The following is a 21,640-nucleotide window of genomic DNA, read 5'->3' as shown; positions in this document are numbered from 1 at the left end:
TGTGTAGGCATATCTGCCTGAGTAGAGGTGTACCAGGGATATCTAAGTTCACTCTTGGATATTATGAGTGCACAGGGAAGCCGTGATGAGTACAGATGCTGGACACTCGTGATTATGAGTTCCCCAGCTACACGATCACTTCATCTTAATAAATCCACACTGATGGCAGTGTTGGATTTATTAATAAATGCCCCTAGATGGCACCGCAGAGGTGCTCCCTGAAACCTTATTGACTTCTAGCGTGACAGGTTTCTGAAACCCTGAAGTAAGAGCCTTTACTCTCGGAGGCCAAGAACAAAGCCTGCTATGGGCAGAGGTGTTCACACCTCCTTCAAGAAGGATGGGCAATCCAGGGCGGGAGGCTTCAAAGGCCCTGCCGCCTTTGATATGCGACCCAGGGCCTCTTCAGACAGTGGAGGTTCCCTCCCCTGTGTCCTGACCCCACTTTTTGGCAGCATGTCAGGTGGGAAAATTAGTAAGATTAGGAGGAGTACACACATTCAGCAAGCACTACCCCTAGAGTGGAACAACTGATGTAGACCCCACTTTTCAGATTCCTCCATGATGGTTTGGATGGAATTAGCATTCTAGGGTCAGGGTTATGCCCACTTCCCACAGGAAATGCCCATATAAAGGGTGTAGACACCCAAAAGGTAGGTAGCCCATTCTCTAGTGCCTGTCACTCCCCCCAAATGCCCCTAAATTGAGTATTTAGGTGACACCCCTGAACCCAAGAACTCAGATTCGATGAACCAAGAGAAGAAAGTTGAAGAGTCATTGCCTGGCGAGAACTGCACCAGACATGTGGATTTTAGCAGGAAACCCTGCCCGCCCTTAGCTCTCTCTCGAAAATCGTGACAGAGTGTCTCGTCCTGCGAGCTGGAGAACTCCCAAAGCTTTGGGTAGCCTGCCAGCACTTCTAAAATTGCCTACCGTCTCCCTCGGCATAGAGGAGCTACTCCCCTGAAATCCGCAGGCACTGAAAAGCAGAGTCTGCTCCACCGCCTTGCAGCTTCCCGGCCCCACCAATGCCGCAGACAACCAGGAGAAAGTACTTGTGCTCTGGAAGATCAGATCTGTCTCCCCACGAAGTGTGAACACACCAGGACCAACCGGACCCGTGCATTACCAACCCTCGGCGCATCAGACGCCCTGCACCAAACGACCATAGTGAGTGCCCAGTCCAGATTCTCACTGCACCAGGACCAAGTAGCCGTCGAGGGACATCAGCAGCACTGAGTCCCACTTTGTGAGTGGCTCAGCTACCTTAATTTCTCCTCTGCTAGCTGTCTGTCCCTGACGGCGAGGTGCCTCTTTGCGCAAACAGCCCAGTCGACCTATCTACGCTGCACCATAGCTGCTCGGCCCAGGACCCGACGAACCGGCTGTTCCCCTGTGCTCTGAGACTCTTTGCGACTCAGGGCCCCCTTTTGGGAGCTCTCAAACTTGCCCGCATGTCCCCTTCAGGGCTCAAAAAATCAATACAATTTTACTAGACCTGCAGGCCTACTAACTTTAATAATCTACTCGACCCTACTATAATGTTCTTGGCCATGAACTGGTCTCAAATTGTGTGAGCCAAGGCAAATATTTTGTCTTATGGAGCCGCCTTTTTCTTTAGTATCACATAAGAGAGCACCTTCAAATATGCAAGTGCACTATTTCTGCTGTACAAAAAAACCGTTTTATTTACTAGACTAAATGTTTGCTCCATGTATAAGAAGAATCAAGCCCATATATAGGGTACACATGATTCCTGGATTGCCTCTTAGTTCACTTATAGCATTGTCATCTGAGCTGCAGCAGTAATAATTCCCAGTTCATGTTTAAAAACTCACTTTTCATATATATTTTACCAAAGCATGATGTGGTAGTGCATTGTCATTTACAGATAGCATATTTTCCATTGAAATGGCCAAAAAGCTTTCCCACTATCATGTAGTTTTACTGATAATAGTGCATAAACATTTTTGGCAAATTGGGTTTCAGCAAAAATATTTAACATTTGCACATCACCAAGTAAAGTGCTCTAATTTGTTTTGATCTTCTAAAAATATTTTTTCAGCACAGAATTACAAAAATGGGTCTTCATAACTAGTGAAATATATTTGAAATGTTTGAACAGTTCTTAGTTTTTTCAGTGTTGTGTTAGAAAAAAAGCCTGACATCCTACAGCCTTTCATTTAACATGATTTGCACAGTTCAATTGCAGAAAGAAAAAAAAATTTAATAAGATAAGCTAACTTTTGACCTCTGTCACTGAAAGCCTGCAAATGTGACAAAATAATAACAAGATGTAAAGGCGTTTATATTGCTCTTTTACTTTGTGAGCAATAAAGATGCCTTTAAATCTTATCTTGTCACATTTGCTCTGCTTTCAGAGACCCAGGTCAAAAGTCAGTTTGTCTTCCCTGAAGTTAGAGGATTTCCAACTTTCTGGCAAGTAGTCCCTAAAGATAGCGGACCTGAATAAATCTTGCTTGTGGGCGAGTGGTTTTTTCGAACCCTGCTCTTGTGCAACCTGTTTTTAGGTGGCCCCCCTTCACCGTAGTGCGCCAGCTACCAGCCTCACCAGCTCCCGGTACAACACTGGCCACTGCCGAGGGACTGCTGGAAGTACTTTAGACCCTGGCCTACTACAACTCAGAACCCTGAAGGTGAACCCCCCTGAAACTGACTGTTCCTACCTTTATGCATCTTTGACTTTTCCTCCCATAGGATTGCATAGTGCGTAAAAATGCACAGGTTTAAACGTTTACCTGCTTGTGAATATTGCTATCGAAAACAGTACTTACCCTTGAACTTAATTTTTGGTTTTAAAACATATATAAAAAGAGTTATTATTTTTCTAATTTGGTCTTGGATTTATTCTTTGAGTGTGTGTCTCATTTATTGCCTCTGTGAGTACAGCAAATGCTTAGCATTACTCTGTGATAAGCCTAACTACTCGCCTACACCACCATAAGAGAGTGCGTTAGTAATATCTACTTTTGCCTCTGTAAACCAATTAGGGACCCACTGGACTCTCTGCACAGTGTACTTCATTTAAGTACACTGTATAGAGAGCCAGCTTCCTACATTGGTGGATCAGCGTTGGGGTCTTTGACTTTGCATTTGCTGATACAACTTGGTCTTTAAGTGACTACTTGTGTATATCAAAAAATTTCCTTAAGTTAAATAGCAATTTTTGCGAATTGGTCGATTTTTTTCCAAAATTCAAAAATTAACTGTTAGGGCCTTTGTTAAGTCCCTGAAGTTTAAAACTGTTTAGGATTTTTTTTAAACTTAGTGTAAGTTAGGACTATAAACATTCGGTTAGGATTTTATCTAGTTTCCAAAAAGTTCCCAACTTTAGTGTGATAATGAATACCGCAGAGTGTGAGTCTAAGGAGCTCGTCCTTACCCCTTACCTGCAGCTGAAGTATGCTCAGCTAAGGACCGTCTACAAAGGGTAAAAAAAAAAAAACTGTCTCACACCCTAGCATTCCAATGCTTCAGAAGCTATTGGCAGAGTATGAGCTGGCCCTTTCTTTGGATGAGAACACCAACGCTGAGAATCAGGGTGAAAGAGGTGACGAGGAAGACCCAGACTTGTCCTCACTCGAAGGAGAGGTGATAGCACTTCTACCTCAAGACCAACCCAACGTACCAAGAGACTCTGCCTCTAGTAAGGACGGCTCATGTTGCTCTAGGTACACAGAAGATCCCTCAGAGAAGGAGATCCTTCTGCAGAGATTGGCCAGCAGAATAGCCCTGGAGGACAGGATACTGTTCGTAGAAAGGGAAAAGGCAAATATGGGTTTAGGACCCATAAATGGTGGCAGCAACATAATACCGAGGGAAGAGAGGAAACCTTTGACCCTAAAATCCCCTAAGGGATTGTTGCAAAATATGCAAAAGGTGATGACATAAATAAATGGTTTGCAGATTTCGAGAGAGCTTGTAGCATGAGGAAGGTCAGCCAGAAGCATTGGGGCTCTCTCCTTTGGGAACTACTTTCTGGTAAGTGCAGGGATAGACTTCTTGACACTGAATGCTCTGATGCTCACATGAAGGGTACCCTGATTGAGGGCTCTGGACTCACCACTGAAGCATATAGAATTACATTCAGGGGGACACAGAATACTGTGAGTCAGTCCTGGGCTGGGTTCGTAGATTTTTCAGTAAAGACATTAGGTGGTTACAAGGAAGCCAGGTGCATGACTATGATGGGCCAATGATTTGCTTATGAAAGAACATCTATTGAGTAACTGTGCTAATAAAACATTGCACCAGTACTTGGTAGACCTAGGTCCAACTTCGCCCCAAGCATTGGGTAAAAAGGCAGACCACTTGGTCAAGACTATGGTGACCAAAACGACCACTGGTGGGGGTGGCCAAAAGAAAGGGGATACAAAACCTCCCCAGGGGAAAGAGGGTTAACATCTTAAGGATAAAAGTAGAGAGTCTTCTGAAGCCTGCTAAGGAGGGTGGACCTCAATACTCTTCACAACCAAAAACTGGGTACCACGGGAAGAATTGAGATCCAAAAAGGGCATGGTGTCACAACTGTCAAAAGACTGGACACCGAACTGGAGACTCTGTCTGTCCCAAAACAGATTCCCCTAGTACTGCTCCAGTTAGAACTGGAATAGCAAATCATCAGGTGGGATCCCTGGTGTTCCCTGAGCAAATCAGAGTGCACAGAGAAGATACACTAGTCTCTAGGGGAGTGGGGTGGGCCTTGCAACTTTAGCTGTTTGGCCTACTAATATGGAAGAATACAAAAGGCAGCCCTTGATTAATGGGATTAAAGTAGGAGCTCTGCAAGATACAGAAGCCAGTGTCACCATGGAAACAGAAAAACTGGTTTCTCCAGGACAGTACCTGACTATACAAATGTATTCAGTCACCAACACTGATAATATCACTAAGGTCCATCCCATGGTGATGCTGTCCTTAGAATGGGGAAGGCTTACTGGACTGAAACAGGTATTGGTCTCTTCTGCAATCCCAATTGAATGTCTGCTAGGGAATGATCTGGAGTTCTCAGCTTGGGCTGAGGTCAAGCTTAGGTCTTATGCAGCCGTGCTGGGAATCCCTCAATGGGTGTGCATAAAAACCCAAGCACAGAACAAGACCCAGACAGAAAAAGAGGTGCTGGAGTCTGAAATGATGGACCAACCCTCCACAAGGAAAGGGACGAAGACTAGGAATCCTGATTTTGAACAGCCACGAGCTCAGGTCCCCTCTGCCCAGGGAGAAGACGTGTCAGCCCCAGAGTGAACGGCACCCCAGGAACTTGGGCCTTAAACAGCAGAGCTCCTAGCCTCTAGGGAAGAACTGTGCCAAGGGCAGAGGACCTGTCCTGCTCTTGAAAGCCTGAGACCGCAAGCTGCTGCACAGGAACAGGGAGATGTCAGGGGCTCCCACAGGACCTAATGGGAAGAAGGGCTCCTGTTCCATAATGGTCTGGAACTTGGCTTGAAAGTTTTGAACGTGGCCTCCACCTACAAGGTGGGCCAAGTATACAACTGTGCCCTGTCCTATCTGGCATTTGGATGCCTTGATAGTGAGGCCTTCAGTCTGTAGAGCCTGCAAAACCTTGCCAAGGCGGATCAGGTGATCCTGCCAGGTTGAATTATAGACAGTAGTATCGTCAAGATATGGCATTCTAAAAGCTTCCAAAAACAACAATTGATGGACAGAATGCAGAACAATGTCATACATTCACCCCAGTACAGAGATCTGGGCCTGAATCCATAGTTTTTCTCACCATGCCATTCCAGTTTGAACCCAGTCATATGAAAATCAGTCTTGACCCTGTGCCCAATGGGAACAGTCCAGTCCTGGATGTGTCACAAGCCGACGATTGTAAAGAAATTAGAGACAGGCGTTTATACATGGATTGATGAATCCCATGTAACTGGTTTTCCTGATCGTTGAGACCTGAGCATCATGGCTGATGACCGGTGGAGCTCCTAGACACAGCTAATAAGGAGATTGGCCCTTGGTTTCCCCCTTGACCGTCACCTCAGCTGGACATTGGGCACAGTTCCTCCTTGTCTCCCCGCTATTACTCCTTCCTCCCCTCCCTCCTTCGAATTCTTGAAAGATTGTTCATGTGTACTGTACCTTACTATGCTCTTGTATCTGATGTAACTTCTAACGCAACGATTCTAAATGTAAAGCGCTCTGATACCCTCTTGGGTCAAGTTCGCGCTATATAAAACTTTATGAATGAATGAAGAATGTGTGATAACTATTGCAAAATTAGCTTAATGCAACTTTCAAAATCGCAGTCTATCATGGGAAAATTACGGCGTGTTAACTAAGTATTCACAACACAGCGGTACCATGCGATAGTCTCACGATAACGCGTCAAATGACCACGTTAAAACCAACTCAACGCCGCAAAAATGCGAAACACGAATGCAGAAAAAGCTGTGATGAGCCAATCGCGATACAAAAATCTGCGAAAACCAGCGACAGGCCTGCAACTCACATGTCAGGTGGAAAAAATCACCATGAAAGTAGAAAAATAACAGACACACAAATGCCAAACAACAGCGAAGCACGATGGATGTTGCCGGAGCAAGTACGGAGGACAACCAGAACCCCACCAGCCCCCCGGAGGACCTGCCTAGGACCTCGGGGTCAGGGAAGGCAAAGGAGAAGAAGAGTAGGAAGAAGCAGTTCAGTCTGCAGGAAAACAAGATCCTGATAACGGATGTGGTAAAACACCATCAACAACTGTTTGTCACCTCCACTGTGTCATTGGCAACCAAAAATGGACTATGGCAGCAGGAATATGGACCTGATTATGGTAACAGAGCGAACAGTGTATGCGTCAAGGGGAAGTCCGCGTAAGTGGAATAAAATCTGGGCACCTTGGAATACTTTCAGGGGGGACATATGCGAATTGCTGCCGGAGGATGACATCGATAGTTCTGATGAAGACAATGATGAGATTTGAGTAAGACCGTGCACAAATGGACCTGTCTAGACGAATGTGAACTGTAGTACGTAACTGATGCCTTAAATGTTATCAGATTGCATGAACATGGATAATCGAACCTTAACATTACTGTGTAATTAATGCCGGAACTGCCACTGTTTTCTTTTTCAATAAAAACATAAAAAAAAAAAAAAAGGCCTATGGCATTCCATCGTGGACAAGGTGAATGCAGTGGGAGTGCTGAAGAGGACAATGGAAGAGGTCAAGAGGTGCTGGAATGATGTCAAGCGCAAAACCAAGCTGAAACTCGCCAACAAGCAGAAGGCAGCAATGCAGACTGTAGGTGGGAGTCCTGCGCCACAGGAGGAGCTGGACGATATGGAGGAAATGGTGTCCACAGTCATCAGTGGGGAGACGGTGGCAGGAGTTGGGGGACCGGACACTGCTAAACATGACCGGACACAACAGCACCAGGGTGAGTAATGACCGGGGACTGGGGGGACGGGGGAGATGGGCACAATGACACACATGTACAATGGAGCTGAGCACATCTGTGGACAAACCATGCCCCAGCCCCCAACTCCCACCAAGAGACCAATGTACCCAAGTATGCAACATCTCAGCACTGCATAAGCACAGAAGTCAAAGGCACCTACCATGAGATAGAGAAGGGGCAGCAAAATCAGAGCTGCAGGGGCGACTCCCCCGAAATGCAGCACACACACATAACATGCAGAGCACATCAACACTGACAACAATGTGGTACAAACCGCAACACATCCACAACAGAACACAGGGCACAACTGGTGCTGACTGGGTGTAGACCCTGGCCAATCACATTTGGCATTGCAGGGAAATGTGAGTTTATAATGTACAAGTACAAACACACATCCATTATGTTGTCGAAATGTCCACTGACCCCCATCAAATAGGCAGCTCCTCCCAAACAGCCACAATGTACACAGTCCTGCAATCTGTATGAAAACATCTACAATGCAACAACATACATGTGGACACATTGTTAAACTGCATCTCCCCTTCACATTGCAGAGGGAGAATCTACACCTCCTGCAGAGTAGCCCGAACCTCTCTTCTCTGATGACGAAGAGGACCACCACAGCTTCGACTCTGATGCCCTCCAACAGCCGGTGGTGAGCCTCCGCAGCCCACCTCTAGGAGCAGGGCACCTCAGCTGCTATGAGGAGACCCCACCCCCTGCATAGACAACACAGCAGGCACCACCCACCACCACGGCTGCCTCCCAGGACCCCCACGAAGAACACATGACCTTCCAACGCTGTGTGTTGGGGTGCCAGGAGAATATGGCTGAACAGGTGTGGGTGGGCTTCGACCGCATGGCACCCAAACTAGATGCCATACGTGGGTGTCAAAGTCCCATCAGGGACCACTCACAGTCCCTAACGGACACCCACAGTCCACTCCATGCTCTCCAACAGACCATGGCTGATATCACTGGAGCCCTGACTCAGAGAATAGAACAACTGTCCAGTCAGAGTGGCTCTAGCGATGTCACATGGGAGTTGGGAAACATGCAGATGTTAATGAAGACCATGGAGAGGGCGCATGTGGAAAGAGCGGCTGCCACGGCTGCACACCAGCGAGTGGTAGCTGGGTTCCTCAATGACCTCAAGACCATCCTCATGGCATTGCTGCCACACGGCCTGGTGCTGATGCATGTTGCTGCTACCACTTCATCCACATCTTCGCCCCCTGAAGTTTCAGTACCACACAGTGCGGCAGACATTCCACCTCCAGCCCCTGAGGTGTCACTGCCACACAGTGCTGGAGAAAGGCCAGCACCACCCATACGTGAGGCAGATGTAACAGCAGTGGACGAAGATGCGGATGATTCTGCCTTAGTGGTAAAAAGGACGCAGTAGCATTCCTCTCCACCATATGGCCTGTTTCTGCTTGGTTCTACTCGGTGCATCATCACCTTCCACTGTCCCCCGATGCACTCTGCGACACTCACCTTGGACCTCGACATGGACTGCCATATGCTGTTTGATCGCCAATGACCCAGCAATCAGACCTGCGGACTGAACTCTTCCTCTTCCTCTTCCTTTGGACTTGTCATTCCCTGAAGGACTCTGGCTGGCCCTCCCCGGGCCAACATTGTAATGTGGGTTGTGCATGGCCCTGTACTGCTCAAGATGCAACACTCCGCTGAATGTGCTTTAAACATTCCTAATCACACAGATGTGTCATGTCTATGGTCTTTCAAGGGTGGAAGTGTAGATGAATGAGGGCTCAGTGAATTCCTCTTACGTTCATGTGGCTCATGTCGTTGAACTTGGGTCACAGGGTGATACATTGCCGAATGCGGTCGGGTGGCACAGACACAACAACAGAGACACATGCATTAGTTACTTTCTTGTCCAGCCCAGTACAGAGCCACGCCCAGTGCCCTGGGGTCATTGTTCAGACCCTTACACTGGACTGGCATACACCAGGCTAGCCCACTCCGCTTACGCTCCCAGGGGGGGACTACAACACTACATGTCCCAGGTCTGCCCTGTAGTGATCTGATAGTCACAGGTCTAGTTGTCAGCATGCCACAGCCACTCCCTCACAGCTGGTGTACACCCACACCACACCCATCCAGCACACGTGTCAGAGGACATGTGACCCTGCCAATAAAAAGGGCTGGGGCACGAGCTCGACCCCATTTCCACTCGCTATCGGGTTGTATCCGTGTGGTGTTCATGTAGGCATGAGGGCCTAGAGCCCTGCAACATCACATTTCCCCGGCCCGGAGGTGACATGCTGTCATCACGATACTCAATCATACAAGGTCCATGACTTGCAGGGCACAGACTTGGTGGCACCGGATACACTGCGGCCGGCACAGACACACCACCACAGGAAGGTGACTTTCAGTGCACTGAGGTAGGGGCACCTTAAGTGCTGAGCAGGTGTGCAGCCTGCAATGATGCCCCATCCTGTCGGTCCGGACTGCTCAGGATTTGTGTGCCCTGCTGGACCGCAGTGTAGGCCAAAGCCAGCGGGCAGCTCGGGCCTACCGTCACGTGGCGTCACCTCCCGGATCACAGAGTTAGTGGCACCTCAAGAGCTAAGATGCCTTGTGCACTGGTATGTCCTCTGCCATGGGGATATCAAGACCCAGAATCAAATGTGAGACCTGGTGGCTTGCGGAGCGGGGGTGCATGATGTGGAGGGTGCCATGTTTGCGGGCCCCGGGCTTGCACCGGTACATGGTGGGCCCTCATTGCAACACGCCGGTGGCGGAAGGTGAGCAGTGAGGCCTGGGTGCGCAGGGGCGGGCATGCACCGCTGGGCAGCGGGAGGGGCTAGGGTGCAGATACATGGGTGTGCAGGGGCGGGCATGCTCCACTGGGCGGTGGGAGGGGGTGGGGTGCAGCTGCCTGGGTGCACAGGAGCAGACTGGTGATGATGTTGTGTGTAATTGTATGTACTTTGCCATTCTTGTAGCTGGACTCTGTTTTAGATGAGGGATCTGTTTCAGATGAGAGACCTGGTGAACTGCACTACATTCCGACAGGTGGTTGGAGACACACCGGTGGCAGCAGGTGAGCAGTGAGGCATGGGTGGCAGTGTCGGCACTGTCTCTCCCTGTCCCTCTCTTCTTTTCTCTGTGTCTCTCTTTCTCCCTCTCTTTCCGTCTTCCTCTCCCTCCCTCTCTTTCCGTCTTCCTCTCTCTCTCTCTCTCTCTCCCTCTCTTTCTGTCTTCCTCTCTCTCTCCCTCTCTTTCCGTCTTCCTCTCTCTCTCCCTCTCTTTCCGGATTCCTCTCCCTCCCTCCCTCTCTTTCCGTCTTCCTCTCTCTCTCACCGTCTCTTTCTGTCTTCCTCTCTCCCTCTCTTTCCATCTTCCTCTCTCTCTCTCCCTCTCTTTCTCTCTCTCAGTATCTCTCTCTCCTTCACTCTCTCTCTGTCCTTTGATGGCCGCATGACACACCTTCACATCTGGATTTTTGTCTTGCAGGCTGTGTCCTACAGATTGTCCCGAGAAGAGCAGCCATGAGTCTTCATTGATGTTCTATTGAGTTATTTTGAATACTTTTTTAATGTTACTTCGAAGGTGAATGCGTGATGCTCCTTTTCGTGACCACACATGCATGTTACATGTGATTGTGCGGCATCACTTGGAGTTTTTGTACATGATTTCGTGGAGTTGATGTGACATGTATTTGTCCGAGGGGCCCGTGTCCGGGGGGGGAGGGGGGTTTCTGGAGTGGTGGTGCATGATCAGTGGCTCCATGGTGTCTGTGGCCCTTCAGGTGTGGCTCTGGGCTGGGCTCCCTTTTGCGGTGCAGGCTGTCATCCGACTTTACACCAGGTCAGAGCTGGTGTTGATTTCCTGCTGCTAACGTGCCTTATCACCTGTTTTGTGATCTTATCGCCGATCTGGCTGGTCGTTCAGAATGTTGCAGAGTGGTGTTGTCGCAGCTTTTTGAATGGGAACGCCTACTCTGCATCTTATTAGCGATAGTTGCGGGGGTCATCTGTGGCAATGTTTTTTGCGCCTGATATCGCAGGTAAACTGGTATTATGGGCTGTTAGCACCAGCTTGTGAATAGGGGGGAATAAATTTATCGCCACTTTGGCTGAGCTAAAGTGCCATTAACTCGGCGATAAGTCCTTGAGAATGTGCCCCTTTGACTCTTGAGGTCGTCAGCACTCATGTGAGTGGTGGTGACAACGGTGATTCCCTACTCATTGATGACCACGCATCACTCATCAAAACCTTAGACAAAAGGTTTAACCCCAAAAAGAATGTTGTACTTGAGCATTACAAGTTTTTACAACGTGCCCAGGTTGCTGGTGAATCTATCGACGATGTTGTCTCTGCGCTCAAAACACTATGTATCACCTGTAACTACAGAGAGAATTTAGGGATGAAATCATACGTGATCAACTAATCGAGTGCACATGTAACAAGAAAATTCAAGAGAAGCTTTTGTCATTAGACAACCCCGACTTCGAAACAGCTATCACTCTTGCGAGAAGCATTGAACATTCTCAATTTTGCATGAAGGAAATGTGCAATCCTCCTAAACCTACTGAAGTTAAACTGTTGTCATCAAAGAATAATATTAAGTCTACCAAAGTTCCCATTGAAAATACAACGTGAAATTCACCTTCTCTACCTTCGCCTAAAATCAAATCTGAAAAAGAACAACTCTTTTGTTTTCGTTGTGGGAGCAAAAATCATTTAGGAAATGCGAAGTTCTGTTTTGCTTTGAACCAGACTTGTTTCAAATGTGGGATAAAAGGTCATCTGGCACGTCTCTGTAAAGCCATGGGGTCCAACAATGGAAACAAGCAAATTGTCAAGAAAATCCCCTTCATGCGTTATCTGTGTGAATGGGAAAATGTAAATTTCTTGGCCATTTCCGGTTCCCCATTTACCCTTATCAATGCCCAAGGATTTTGGGGGTTAGAAGACATTCAGCTGCACCAGTCTAACATTAGAACTTTTGCCTAAGGGGGCAAAAGAGTGGAAGTTCTTGGTAAATTTGAAGCAAATTTGGAATTCTGTGGGGATCTTGCTACAGGAACTACATATATTGTAGAAGATGGTGCAAATTTGTTGGGATGGGAGGAGCAAGGAGAACTCAGTTTCATTCTTGATCCCAATCATCCTGACATAGTTTTGTCTAGGCGTGAAGCACGCACATTTTACACTCCTTCTTTATCTTTCAATCCGCCTAAGGCATGGGTGGTGGGACATTTATCAGGTGATGAGTGGATCCAGAAGAATCCTGAAGTTTTTTGTGACAAACTTGGGAAGCTAAAAGGTTTTCAGCACTGCCTCATCCCAAAAAGTGGTGCAAAGGCTGTTGCACACAAGGTGCGTAAGATACCCCTGAGTTTGAGTGTGTAATTGAAACATGAGCTTGAACGCTTATGCACCATGGATGTGATTTAAGCCATTGAAGGATACAAATAGTTGGCCTCTGTAGTTCTTGCACGCAAGGCTGACAAGTCTCTTAGGATGTAGGAAGACTTGTGCGATCTGAATGCTAATATTTGGATCGATCGCCAGCCTTTGCCCAATATAAAAGAAATGCTAGCAACACTAGATGGAGCCAAGTATTTTTGGTCATGTGATATTTCGTCAGCTTACCACCAGGTTGAGTTAAGCAAGGACTCCAGACATCTCACCTCTTTCGTAACACCGAAGGAGCTTTCCATTACAAACTAATGTCTTTTGGTCTGGCATCGGCTTCCGCTGGGTTTCAGCGCCTCATGGGGAATTTATTAAAAAACACAGCAGGAGTCGTGTTTTTCAAAGATGATATTCTTGTGTATGCACAAACTGAGGTAGAGCATGATAGCAGAGTTAAACATGTACTAGATACTGTGAAACTTCATGGGCTAACCTTAAGGAAGGACGAGTGCAAATTGTCTGAGCGAGAATGGTTGCAAGCTCTATCAGAGGACAGTGAAATCAAGATGGTTATGGACTTCTTGGTTCATGGTTGGCCTGTCAACAAGGATTTGTCTCCTGAGTTAATTCCTTTCAAAAGGGTTTGTGATGAGTTATCCATGGTGGATGGAATTTTACGCAGGGGTAGTCTTTTGGTCGTTCTGACATGCATGCAAAAACAAGTTTTAGATCTGGCTCACAAAGGTCACCTTAGTATTCGGGCTATGAAACACAGAATCCGAGAGGACTTTTAGTGGCCCGGAGTGGACAAGTCCATCGAGCATTATGTCAGAGACTGTTGTGCATGTGTTCTGAGTGATAAGACTCAAGTAACTCATCCTCTCCCATTGATCCTGTTGTTGTCAAGAATCTACCAATGGGGTAAATTAGCTTTCGATGTTGCCGCTGCTTTTGGGATTTCTGGAGGTTTTTCTTTTGTTATGCTCTGGTCTTAGTGGACTATACTGGCCCAAGATCATGTTCGTGGAGTGTGTGAATTCTTTGCCGGTCATTAAATTCCTGAAGGAAGAGTTTCTCCGGGAGGGGTTTCCTGAGTAACTAGAGACAGATAACGGGACCCATTTAGTGTCTTTGGAAATACAAATTTCCTCAAAAAGCATGGCATCAAACATGTTTTAACCTCACTTTATCATCCTCGCAGTAACGGATTGGTTGAACGCTTTAATCGCATTATCAAAAATCAACTGCAATTGGCTTTAGTGAATGGTTTACCTTGGCGATTGCAGACATGTTGTGGGCAATCAGAACTACTCGTCATATTAGTACTGGGATGTCTCCTTTCACTCTGCTTATGGGTTGCCGATTCTAAGTTGAACAAAGATTGGATGTCTAGGAAAGAAGTCGATCAAGCTAGACTTGGCAAGGTAGCGGATGTGAGAACTGCAGTTCAATCAAATTACACCAGTGTTTCTGAAAGAGTTTCTCCTGTGTGTGTTGGAGATTGGGTAAGAATCATGTCAAGAAGCCTGGCTTCATTCGCAAGGGGACTTCTCTGTTCTCGGCCACGGCTAGGGTGAGTGAAGTAAGAGAGTGTGTGGTAGTGTTGCAGAATGGGAAGATTTGGAACAAGTGTGCCATTTCTGTTGTTCCTCAATCTAAAATTGTGTACGTTGGTGGGAAGATGGGTGTTTCAAAAGGTTTCCTTCCAGGATGAGATCTACTCCGGTTAAGTTTCAAGACTATGTTATGCATTGATGATACTATGTTTTTTCTTCCAGGATGTGATCTACTCAAGTTATGTTTCAAGAATATGTTATGCATTGATGATATTATGTTTTTCAGTTGTTTGATTCTTGCTCTTATATTTATCTTATCGTTCCGTTATCTATTTCTCCTCTCTCCTCTCCTCTCCTCTCCTTCTTTTTTTTCTTTTATTGTGTAGGAAGGGAGGTGTGTTGGGATCTGTATCACGTTCTCCCTCGTATAACTCTCTTGTGGCACTGTTCTCTGCGTGGAACATGGAATGTGTTGCTTTGGCAGTTGCTGCCTGAGAGCTGCCTTGATGGAACATAATAAACAGGAGTACTTACCTTTTCAGTGATTGTACTTCCTTTCACTTTGCCACTGGATTCAAGCTAGCCTGGCTGATGAGGGGTGTTACGCCGAAACCAGTCCCAGGATGCTTGTTTCCGGTCCAGGGAAGACATGGCTTGGCAGTTCGGGCTTGACTGTTCCCATGAGGCACAAGGTCAAGACTGATTTGCATATAGCTGTGTCTAAACTGGGGTGGCGTAGTGCGCTAAAGAACGATGATGGACTCAACCCAGATCTGTGGCAATACTACAACAAGGGTATAGGGCAAACAAAATGACTGCACTACATCCACTATCTCCTAGTCTAGTTTTCGCTGTGGGTGCCAAGAACCTGAAGCCATATACCCCTAGGCTTCCAAAGTTAGTGCCCTAAAGCACTTTTTACAATACAACACAGTGGTTCAGCACACCATACAATATACAGTAACAATAACAGTTTTAATCAAATTAATGATATCAGTAGGCCATAGAATTTTCTTTTCTTGCTTTATTCCAAAAAATCTTCACAAACAAGTAGCCAAGTAGCCAACGCGTTTCGTCCGAAGACTTCTTCAGGGCAAAGATTATCAATGAGTACGTCATGGATTAATCATTCCAAGGCTTTATCTCGAGGTATTTCTTCAAATGTAAAATGGCAGGGATAGCCTTATTTTAAAATAAATTAGTCAGTTCTCCTCAATAGGGTTTTAGTCGAGTAGACACGTCTGTTGGAATGGTGTTATTATATGCATCCTATTCCAGTGATATATGTAATCACTGGTGGAACTGGTTCGGAACCACGAATTCGAGGCCGTGACCAAGGGAAGATGTGGATACCGCAATTACTCAAGGTGATTACATATATCACTGGAATAGGATGCATATAATAACACCATTCCAACAGACGTGTCTACTCGACTAAAACCCTATTGAGGAGAACTGACTAATTTATTTTAAAATAAGGCTATCCCTGCCATTTTACATTTGAAGAAATACCTCGAGATAAAGCCTTGGAATGATTAATCCATGACGTACTCATTGATAATCTTTGCCTTGAAGAAGTCTTCGGACGAAACGCGTTGGCTACTTGGCTACTTGTTTGTGAAGATTTTTTGGAATAAAGCAAGAAAAGAAAATTCTATGGCCTACTGATATCATTAATTTGATTAAAACTGTTATTGTTACTGTATATTGTATGGTGTGCTCAACCCAGATCTGTGACTGGGGGTGAGTGAAAAGTTTCAGCACTCTGTCCATCATCGCCTTGTGTTTGCTTTGTTCTAAAAGCTTCCAGCAAGCACTTGGTTCACCAATCGTTGAAAGGTAGCCAGGGCATTATTTAAGCCAAATGGCATAACAGTAAACTGTTAATGCCTATCTAAAGTGGAGATAGCTGTCTTTTCGTTTGCTCCTGGAGCCATACCAATCTGCCAATACCCAGATGTCAAATCAAAGGTGCTGAAAAACTTGGCTGAGACCACACACCTGGTGCCTCCAGGTGAGTGTTAGTGATTCAGCAGTTCAGAGAGTTTCTCCTCAAATTGGCACATGAAATCCCCCAAGCTGGCATCTTGGCCAGAGCAAAACTTGGAACAGGCTTGTCAGCCACTTATATTGGCCAAATATGTCCCAGAAGGTGAAGGAGTTTTGCAATGCCTGTGCCACTTGCCACGTCAGTGGCAAGGCAGATGGCCACCCAAAGGCCTCCTTAATTCCCCTTCCAGTGGTTCAGGGACCCTTTGAAAGGGTAGGAATTGACAATGTTGGTCCCTTTGACCTTCCAACTGTTGCATCAGGAAACAGATTCATGCTGGTAGTAGTGGATTATGCTACCAGGTATCCAGAAGCAATTCCCCTTAGGACTATCACTGCTCCTGCAGTGGCTAGGGCCCTCATTGGTATCTTTACCAGGGTAGGTTTTCCTAAGGAAGTGGCGTCAGACAGAGGTACAAACTTCATGCCAAGCTACCTGAAGCACATGTGGGCTGGATGTGGAGTGACTTACAAGTTCACTATCTCATACCAACCACAAACTAATGGCCTGGTTGAGTGATTTAACAAGTCCATTAAAGATGGTCTTGGTATTCTCTGAAAAACTCAGAAGGAAATGAGACGTCCTTTTGCCATACCTGCTTTTCACTTACAGAGAAATGCCACAGAAGGGATTAGGTTTTTCCCACTCTGAACTTCTGTTTGGCCATCCTGTAAGGGGACCACTTTGTCTGGTGAAGGAAAGCTGGGCAAGACCTCTCTAAGAGCCTAAACAAGATATAGTGGACTAGGCTTACGTTCCAGGATGGCACGGTACATGGACAAAGCTAGCAAAAACCTTGAGGCCAGCAAAGAGCTTTAAAAACATTGGTATGACCAAAAGGCTGCAATGGTGGAGTTCCAAACAGGGAAGAAGGTATTGGTGCTGGAGCTTGTGGCACCTAGAGCCATCCAGGACAAATGCAGTGGACCCTACTCTATCCTTGAAAGGAAAGGCGAGGTCACCTACTTGGTGACCTTAGCACTAGCAGGAGCCCCCAAAAGGGTTATGCATGTTAACCGCCTTAAGCTTTTCTACGATAGGGTGGAAGTGAGTATGCTGATGGTCACTGATGAGGAGCAGGAAGCATATAGTAAACCTCTCCCTGACCTCCTCTCCAGCATGCCAAAAGATGGGTCAGTGGATGTAGTTGTCAACTCAGACACCCTCTCTGCCCAACAGCAAGCCCCCTGCCGGGCAGTCCTGGAGTAGTATGCTGGGTGCTTCACCTTAACCCTTGGACAGGCACAATGGTGTATCCATGATGTGGACAGTGGAGACAGCTTGCATGTCAAAAACAAGATCTGTGGGGGCGTGGCTAGCAGCCGAGCATGGCGGCAGCTTAGAGGGTGAGCTCCGTGCTTAGAGCGGCCTCTCCGTAAATCCGTACCATCATCCGACTAATTTCAGGTCTCTGTCAGGGGGACCCGACGCCCAGGACCGGGTGGAAACAGCGGCAGCAACTTCGGTTGTGATCAGACACCGGGCGGCGAAGTTAGCACGTGGCGCTCCTGTGGCCTACGCAACCTCCGGGATCCGGGGTCTGCAGTATCTGGAGAGCCCGACAGGAAGTGCCAGCGGACCGGACGAGCCCGGCCGGAAGTGGACGACTCCTTGGAAGTGGAATTGCTAACGTATCGCAGGACGGCGGACGAAGTGGGCGAACACAGCCAAACAGCTTAAAAACAACTGCAGTGAGGAAGCGGAGGAAGAGCCCTGTGAAATAAAGCCGGACTGCGGGCCTCAGGACTTGGAACGTTGAGTCGCCCTGAAGAGAGATCCGCCATCTTTTGGAACCACGACTGTCCCAGGGGGTGAGCTTCAACTTCCCCGCAGCGCAAGGAGATATCGAGACCACACTAGCGAGCGGGCGCAGCAGCCAAGTGAGTAACACCGGCAAGACGGAGGGCCCCGGGGAGCGGCGACGGCCTCGCGGCGGTGCCCCGTGATCTCACCAACACCGCAGCACACAAGCGGGTAGAGAGACACCGGCTGATCGCGGTGCGGTCAGGGGCATCTGCTGTGGACTGCCTGACTGTCGTAGGCACCTGAGGACACCGGGGCTCTGAGGGAAATTCTGCCTGCGGCCGAGGGGTGGTGGCGAGGCGCTCTGGGACACGACTCACAGGCAGAGCGGCAAGCGGCCTTGAAAAGGGGTCCGGAGCTGTGGCAACTTCCAAGGGGGCACACATGCCCAATTAAAAACCTAAAACAAAGCAAAGGAACAGTGGCAAACGGCGGGGCCTCCATAAGTAACCCAGGGGACTGCTCCGAGTCGTAACGAAGCACACATGCTGTGAACTATCCTGTCACAAAGTGAGTTGCACTACGTGAGGGGACAGGCTTGGCCGAGTCGTACTCAGTGGACAACTGAATAGGGGCTGTGTGGGCGCATGAGTAGCAGCAAGACAGAGCGATCAGTGGTACGTGCCAGCCAAACTCCGAAGGTCGGAGGGATCCACGAGAAAACCACGCCACGGTGGACGCCAAGATGGCGGGAAAGGGAACCAAGGGTGGTACGACACAAACCCGCCTCGAGAAATATGCCTATGAAAAGGGAGCGTCCTCCCCAACGGACGGGAGACCACCCAGCGGAAAAACATTGGACAACACAGGAGGGAAAAAGGCAACTCTGGATGATGTTATGCGAACACTGACGCAAGTGCAAGCTACAGTGGGCTCAATCTCTACCGAGATCACCCTAATAAGAGCAGACTTCCACAAAATGTCGGAGAAGGTGAGCTCACTGGAGGTAGTTACGAAGTCCTTGGTGGAAGATGTGTCCGAACTACAGACAGCGATGGAACGAGTAACAACCGAGAATAAAATGCTGAAGGAGAAGCTGGACGACCAGGAAGGACGCTCCAGAAGAAACAACATACGAATCCTGGGAGTTCCGGAGTCTGAAGGTGTTAGAGCAATGGACCTATTCGTGGAGGACCTTATCAAGACCAAACTCCAACCTAAAGGACTATCCACCTTTTTCTCGGTTGAGAGGGCACACAGAGTACCGGGGGGGCGGCCAAAGCTGGGAGCGGCCCCAAGGCCCATCCTAGCGAGGCTGTTTAACTTTCGCGACAGGGACGCCATTCTACAGGCTGCGAGGGTGTCTCCTCCTGTGCAAATACAAAACTCAACACTGGCATTCTTTCCAGACTATACGGCGGAGGTCGCGCGGCGCAGGAGAACGTTCCTGGATGTCAAAAGAGAACTACGGATGAGAGAGATTCCATATTCAATGATTTTCCCAGCGAGGTTGCGAATAGTGGCGGATAACAAGACCCAGTTTTTTGACGCACCTGAACAAGCCCACGACTGGTTGGAGGGGTGGAGGCCGCCTCTCAACCCCGCCGATCGAACAGGACAAATGGAGGTCGGAAAGCAGGGAGTCAGGCGGGCTCTCAGGCGTCCGGCCGAGAAGAGATAGAAAGCTCGCCAGTCAGAGAGGATGTGGGCGAGGACCAGGAGACAGACCAGTGATTGCCCGGTGGGTAAAAGACAAGTGCCGAACATGTAAGCTGCCTAACGGACTGCCATTGGACACTGGGCGGAGAGCCTCCGCAGAGAGTAAGAGGGGCCGCCGACTTCGGGGTGTTCCTCACCTCAACGAGTAAGTATTCTGTTTGGGGGTTGGGTTAAGCACTCTGCTAAGTTGGGGGGGCGGGCGGTTGTAAGTCCGTATAGCAAGAGGGCAGGGAGGGGGGGAGTTTTGGGGGGGATGGTTATTGATGTTTACACCTCGGAGAAAGGGGTATGGTTTGTTGCAAAGTTGACTCAAAATAAAAAGGTACGATCCAAAGTAACTAATACAACGAGGGCCAAGCTACAGAAGAGACCATATGGGTACACACCCACAGCACACGTGGGTGCCTCACTCCAAGATAGTTATGGCACAGTGCATGCAGGCTGACACCCCCAACAGCGGTCCTCGAACAAAACCGGTGACTCCGCTGCAGCTAATGTCATGGAATGTGCGGGGTCTGGGGGACAAGATTAAGAGAGGGCTGGGGCTCCGGCTCTGGTTCTTCTCCAAGAGACACATTTGGTGGGCACTGCGAGTAAGGCGTTAGATAGAAGAGGGTACCGTATGATAGTACACTCTGAGTTCACCACGGGATCACGTGGGACGGGCATTGTGTTGCGTAAAGTGTCCCCGTTCATACTTCAAACTACCAAAATGGATGACCAAGGCCGCTTCGCAGCTGCACATGGACAATGGGAGGGCAAACCGCTTACCATAGTATCTGTTTACATACCGCCAGCGTTACATGCCATTGCATTTGCAGATCTGGGAAAGTTCCTCCTGGAACTCCCGGAGGGCGATCTAGTAATAGGAGGAGACTTTAATGCGGTTGCACATAATGCGCGGGATAGATTCCCGGTTAGAACGCATACTCCTGGTCCCTCCAGATTCAGCGATTTCATAGAAGCGCAAGGGCTAGTGGACATCTGGCGCAGCTTGCATCCCACTGAACAACAATACACGTACTACTACACGTACTACTCACATAATTGCTTGTCCCGCATAGACTACTTCCTCACTCTGGGGGACAGCCGACTTACCATAGACGACATACAGATTAAACCCAGAGGAATATCAGATCATTCGCCACTGATTTTAACCCTATCCAGTCCAGAGAGAACCTGCAAAATAATATATCAGATACGCCCGGGATACCTTAAGGTACCAGCTATAAGAAAAGAGCTTAAAAAAGCGACCCAATACTATTTTGCAGAAAACGCGGCCTCAGTAGAGTCCCCTACGATACTGTGGGAAGCCTATAAAACAGTGTTGAGAGGACAAGCCATGTTGACCATAGCGGGGTATAAATACGACCAAAGGAGGGAATTAACGGAGCTAGAATCAGATCTTAATGAGGCAAATGTAGCGCACATGGCGGACCCGACGACGGACACACTGCACTCACTTCAACTTTGTCAACAACTACATGACGAGCACCTAAAGCGACGGGCAATAGAAAATATAGTGGCAACCACACATAAAATATATGACGTAGGGGATAAGGCAAGTAAACTTTTAGCCTAGTTGGAAAAAAAGGAGGGAGGGGGTAGGAGTATACTTCAGCTGAAAGATGCGGCCGGGATACTTCACACGCGCCCAGCAGCAATAAGTGAGACACTGGCAGACCACTTTCAGGAGGTGTATACCCCTGAAATTGAGGTGACGGAGGAATTGGCAGTGGCGG

This window comes from Lissotriton helveticus, chromosome 7 (genome assembly GCF_964261635.1).
Source record: "Lissotriton helveticus chromosome 7, aLisHel1.1, whole genome shotgun sequence".
Taxonomy (NCBI): Eukaryota; Metazoa; Chordata; class Amphibia; order Caudata; family Salamandridae; genus Lissotriton; species Lissotriton helveticus.
The sequence above is the reverse complement of the archived record's forward strand: the minus strand, read 5'-3'. Positions refer to the sequence as shown.